Source organism: Myotis nattereri (genome assembly GCF_964212035.1).
Source record: "Myotis nattereri genome assembly, chromosome: 1".
NCBI lineage: Eukaryota > Metazoa > Chordata > Mammalia > Chiroptera > Vespertilionidae > Myotis > Myotis nattereri.
The window spans coordinates 141335191-141341190 of record NC_138075.1 but is presented as its reverse complement, the minus strand read 5'-3'; the positions used below and the strand labels follow the sequence as shown (position 1 = coordinate 141341190).

Below are 6000 nucleotides of genomic sequence, written 5' to 3'. Positions count from 1 at the left end.
GCCATTACCATTTTGGACTTCACCAGCAATGTGTGAGAGGCTACAGCCTCACCTGCCATCTGAGTGTGGTTAAGCTTTGGGGGTGAGAAGGTTGTCGATCTGATCCTAAAGCAATGGCCTTTGCCTAGTGTGCCTGTCCCCACCCCTACTGCAATCCCTCCACCCACTCTGGGTTCCCACAAAGTCAGAGGAACTCAGGGAGCAGCCTGCCTGGTGGAACGCGCGGGTCCCTCTGCACTGCGGCGAGAGCTGCGTGCCCTGGGGGCGGAATGCGCACAGCCAGGAAGAGGCCTTTGCACAACTGGCCCGAAAGAGGAAGCACAGAGAGCACTGAAGTAAACACTTAGAAAGACAGTTTTGAAAGAAATCGGGTTCTTGGGCTTCTATCCAACTGTCTTCTGGCCCCAAATCCCTTTGCCAGTTTCCACTAATATACGGAGGCGACAAAGAAGGGTCTGTTCGCCAGGGGACACTCCTTAGAAAAGGGGGCGCTTGGCGCCAGTAAGGGAGGGATGAGCCAGGAAGGCACAACTTTACCAGAATTTAAAAACAACAAACAAAACAACACCTCTTTCCTCAGGGTTATCAAGGCTGCCGTGTAGAGGGGGCAAGTAAGTGGAAATGAGGCACACATGCAGTGAGGACAGATCAGCCCCGACGTTTCACAGTCGTGCTCCATCCGTGCGCCCCCCTTGCACCTCATGCAAAGCAGCGGCGAGCTCCCCACGTCTGCGCGCCGCGGGGGAAGGGCAGGGCTGACACCACTTCCTCCCTGAGGCAGCGGACCTGAGCCGGTGCAGCCTAGCGCAGTTCGTCGCCCTCCCCTCCGGTGTCCCGAGGCCGCCCCTGCGCTGCCCGCACCCCCGCCAGGTCCCCGTACAGCCTTCGAGGTAAGCGGTGCCAGCCGGCCTGGGAGCGCTGGGAGCGGCAGCCTGGTCCCTGGGCTGTCCCGTCACCGAGCCCCTGGGTCCCAGGCACGACCCCGCATTCCGGAGAGGCGCGCGCCCCCACCCCCTCTTGGACCCGCTCCCCAGGGTCCCACCACTGATGTCCGCACTTGACCCAGCTCCATGGGAGTTTGGGGCTGAGGCTGGCCTTTCCCCGCGCCCGGTTTCATCAGATTTGACTGATTTCCTGCCCAGAAAATTGCTACAAGTTCCCATGAGGAACCGGTATGAACCGCTGTCTCCCAGGTCCAGGAGCCCGGCCAACTGGAAGGGATTTCTGGGGCATTTCTGGGCGCTGTAGATTAAATTGCACGTCCTATGGAATCTGAGGTTCCTTCCTTGAAAACCTTCAGACAACTCTTTCTTCTTTTTAAAAATAACCTTTCTTCCGAATTATTGTCCTTTTTCGTCTTAAAGCAAGATAGAGGGGAAATATGGGCACCAGGCGGAGGTTTGTCATTTGGCTTGGAAATTAATGTCCAGAGTGTGGTTTTAAAGCATGAAGGAAAGTAGTAAGATGCCTTTTGTCCCGGAGGACCTCAGCACAGGGGCCCCACTGAAAACTTTGCTCAGTGTACCTCTCACTTTCCTCTGGGGAGGGGTTTCTGATTATTCATACCATGTGGAAGGCTAACTGTGCTGTTTCTAGACATTCACAGCAAAGTGGTTCGAAAAGAGCTTTTAATGTGACCGTTAGAGAAAGAGAAATGGAGTAACAGGCAAGTAAGTAACAGAGAGGGAAAGGGCACATGAGTTCATCACTCCCCAGGGTATTGTTTCTGGTGGCATAATGTGGCTTAAACAAGGCAAGGGTACCAGGCTGCTTCTAACTTTAAATTCTAGGCCTTTGAATGGAAATTTCAGAAGGAGAGCCTTTGTCCCCTTGCATAAGCCCCCAGTGGCAATTTTCCTCTGGCCTCCCTGCAATACTGTGCGGAATGGCACATGGGCAGTGCTAGCAGTAATGCTGGCGGGCAAAATTAACCAAGGTGCCACTAAGAAAGCTGTCATGTTTTCCACGTGGTATTTCCTGCCTGCTTAACATGTGGTGAAAGGTCAAAGAAATTTAATGTCATCTTCAGTCCATCAGTACGTAGTAATCTTTATAATATTATTAATATATGCGTCTTTTCTGGGTATTTGGGAGACTTGGGCTCATCTCTGCCTTTAACTAGAACAAGGGTGACTTTGAATAAGTTGCTTTAACTTCTCTGGACCTGAGATAATTTACCAGTAAATGAGATTATTGAACTACATTATGTCTGTCATTAAAATAGCAGTTAGGGAATTGCTCTCATTCTTTGAATTTGTCCTGTCTGGAATGTTGATAAAGTTAGAATTGCTGATCACTAACCAAAAAGAATGGAGAAAATAATAATGATAGCAGATTTTGTTAGATTCTGAAATATCAATACTTTAGAGGCCTTTTGTTTCTCTGAATATAGTCCATTTCTGGCCTATTGATGGCAAATTTCCATCCTGTTGAAAAACTGAGTTGATGTGCCCAAGTTTGGGTAGGTCAATATTAGATTTCAAAATTCTTCAATTGTTATTTCTCCAGAAATATAATTTTGTAATATGGATGACTATGATTTAGTTGCTTTAAATCTTAAACACAGTACTTACTAAATGATGTTAGTATCCATTACATTTTTTGTATTTTTATATCCTAAGAATGTGTACTAATTGCCCACCTTTTTTTGCCTTTTTTCTCTTATAAAGTTTTCTAGATATCTTCATATTATTCTTCCAGTTAGCTTTTTATAAAATTCATTGTTATAAATGACTGTTTAATATGCCACTTTGAATTTTTTTAACCATCCTTTCAAAAAGCATTATTATTTTCATTTACTTCTAATACTCCTCAACCTTATTTAATTATTTTTATACCTAACACTTTTAGTGATTCCACAAATGTTATAATAAATTAAGTTAGCATTTTACAGTCTATCACACTAAAATCAATTTTATAGAACCTCATGCGTTGATTTATAGGCAATAGAATGATCTTAGTAATGCTAACTTCAAAATACAACAATCCTTATTAACATAATTAATATTTTAGTGTGGAAAATATATACATATTTTATATTAGTCCTGTCATCCTAACTAGCAAGTAACTTAAAGTTTAAGTATTTATTATACATCTGAGTACATAATAAACGTCAGGATGTAAGGCATTGGTACACTAGTTGTATAATAATATTTATATGTACTGGAGTTGTAATTATTATGAGGTGCATGACTTTTAGAGGAAACTGCTATATATTTGGAAAAGTAGCACTTAGATTTCTTTTGAGAAGAGAGGATAGCAGCACTAAGCTATGGAACTTAATGACCTATAAATAGTTTAAGGAGCTAGACTGTACATGAGATGTGACAAGTCAGGGCCTGAGGACAGCCTCTAGGACTAGAGGATGTGACCTGCCACTACTGCTTCCTTATTGCCTAGCCACATTCCTGGCACCGGAGTTAGGACTCCAAAACGGTTTGCTAAAAGCACAGAAACTATGTCAGTTCCACCTCTGGGTTGTCCCATCAAAATGTCACAAGGGCAGCTGGCGCTGTGGGCACCAACCCTGAGACATGAGCAGGCAGCGGTGTCACACCACTCCAAAGCTCCACTCTTTCTCAGTGTGTCTTCTGAAGCTTGAATTCATGACCCAGTTTCCAAACATTTCATGAACATTGACTATGCACTTGAGCCATTAAGACTCATAAGAGCTGTTTTCTTTCTTTTTAATCAACTCGGTCAAATGGTAATAGTAAATAATAGTTATAGCTTATATTCTGTACCAGATTTGTGTTAATTTAAATGTATCATTTCATTAGTCCCTACATCCTGGGCTTATACTATTGAATAAATGAAAGCACAGAGAGGTTAAGAAGATTACACAGAGCCCTAACCGGTTTGGTTCAGGGGATAGACATAGAGCATCAGCCTGCGGACTGAAAGGTCCCAGGTTCGATTCCAGTCAAGGGCATGTACCTTGGTTGTGGGCACATCCCCAGTAGGGGGTGTGCAGGAGGCAGCTGATCGATGTTTCTAACTCTATTCCTCTCTCTTCTTCTCTGTAAAAAGTCAATAAAATATATTTATTTAAAAAAAGAAGATTACACAGAGAGTCGGAAGCACAGTTGACCTTTGAGCTGAGCCAGTCTGATATCAGCTCTGGAGGTGCTATATTAGGGATAAGGACTTAAATGATGGAAAAACATAGACCTTCCTGTGGGGTCAGGGAAGGGAAGATTAAAGGAAGATAACCAAGTTAATAACTTGCCTTATTAGTACTGTTTTTTATTTAATCCTCACCGAGGATATGTTTGATTTTAGAGAGAAACATCAATCGGTTGCCTCCTGTATGCACCCTGACTGGAGACTGAACCCAAAACCGAGTATGTGCCCTAACCTGGAATCCAATCCGAGACCTTTGGTTGCACAGGTCGACACTCCAACCAACTGAGCCACACCAGCCAAGGCTCCTTATTAGCTTCTTTGTTTAGTTAGGTTCTTCTTAGTGGGAAGACAAGATAGTATAATCAGTCGTGAAGTTATTATCTTTTTATGTCTTGAAAAAATAATCTTTGGCAGCAGTCATGTGTTTTTATTATCTTTTTAAAATTTAAGTTCTTTATGGTTTAAAGTATTACATAAGTCTCCTTTTTACCCCATTGACCTCTCCCCGACTGCCCCCACCCCCCAGCACATGCACTCACCTCCCCCACACCCCAGTCTGTGTCCATTGGTTATGCTCATCTGCATGCATACAAGTTCTTTGGTTGATCTCTTACCCCTAACTCCCTGCCTTTGCCTTCCCTCATAGGTTGGAAAGTCTGTTCGATGTTTCTATGACTCTGATTCTATTTTTGTTCATCAGTTTATGTTGTTCATCATATTCCACAAATGAGTGAGATCATGTGATATTTATCTTTCTCTGACTGGCTTATTTCCCTCAGCATAATGCTCTCCAATTCTATCCACACTGTTGCAAATGGTAAGAATTCCTTATTTTTTACAGCAGCGTAGTATTCTACTGTATACCACAGTTTTCTAATCCCTTCATCTGCTGATGGGCACTTAGGCTATTCCCAAATTTTAGCTATTGTAAATTGTGCTGCTATGAATGTATCCTTTCTGATTGGTGTTTTTGGTTTCTTGGGATATATTCCTAGAAGTGGTATTATTAGGTCAAATGGAAGTTCCATTTTTAATTTTTTAAGGAAACTCCATACTGTCTTCCACAGTGGCTGCACCGGTCTGCATTCCCACCAGCAATGCAGAAGGGTTCCTTTTTCTCCACATCCTCACTTGTCATTTGTTGATTTGTTGACAATAGCCATTCTGACAGGTGTGAGATAGTACCTCATTGTTTTGATTTGCATCTCTCGGATGATTAGTGACTTTGAGCATGTTTTCATGTCTCTCAGCCTTCTGTATGTCTATGTCTTCTTTCTAAAAGTGTCTATCTAGGTCCTTTGCCCATTTTTTGATTGGATTGTTTATCTTCCTTTTGCTAAGTTGTATGAGTTCCCTACAAATTTTGGAGATTAAACCTTTAGCGGAGATAACATTGCCAAATATGTTCTCCATGTAGTGGTCTTTCTTGTTGTTTTGCTGATAGTTTCTTTTGCTGTGCAGAAGCTTTTTATTTTGATGTAGTCCCATTTGTTTATTTTCTCCTTAGTTTCCAATGCCCTAGGAGCTGTATCAGTAAAGATATTGCTACGACAAATGTCTGCTATTTTGTTGCCTATGGCTTCTTCTAGGATTTTTATGGTTTCCCGTCTTACATTTAAGTCCTTTATTTATTTTGAGTTTATTTTTGTGTATAGTGTAACTTGGTGGTCTAGTTTCATTTTTTTGCATGTATCTGTCTAGTTTTCCCAACACCATTTATTGAAGAGACTGTCTTGATTCCATTGTATGCTCTTGCCTCCTTTGTCAAATATTAATTGAGCATAATGGGTTAGTTTGATTTCTGGGGTGTCTTTTCTGTTCCACTGGTCTATATGTTTGTTTTTGTGCCAGTACCAAGCAGTGGCTTTGAATATA

At 42.5% G+C, this 6000-nt stretch overlaps 1 protein-coding gene across 1 annotated transcript in view; it reads left to right on the top strand.

Annotated features, from left to right (window-relative positions):
• The first annotated feature begins 780 nt into the window (after positions 1 to 780).
• The window catches only part of APBB1IP (amyloid beta precursor protein binding family B member 1 interacting protein), a 106511-nt gene continuing 101291 nt past the window's right edge, over positions 781 to 6000 (top strand). The window contains exon 1 of the mRNA XM_081104262.1: positions 781 to 890. The gene's annotated coding sequence lies outside the window, so the exon portion shown is untranslated. The remainder of the gene's footprint in view (positions 891 to 6000) is intronic.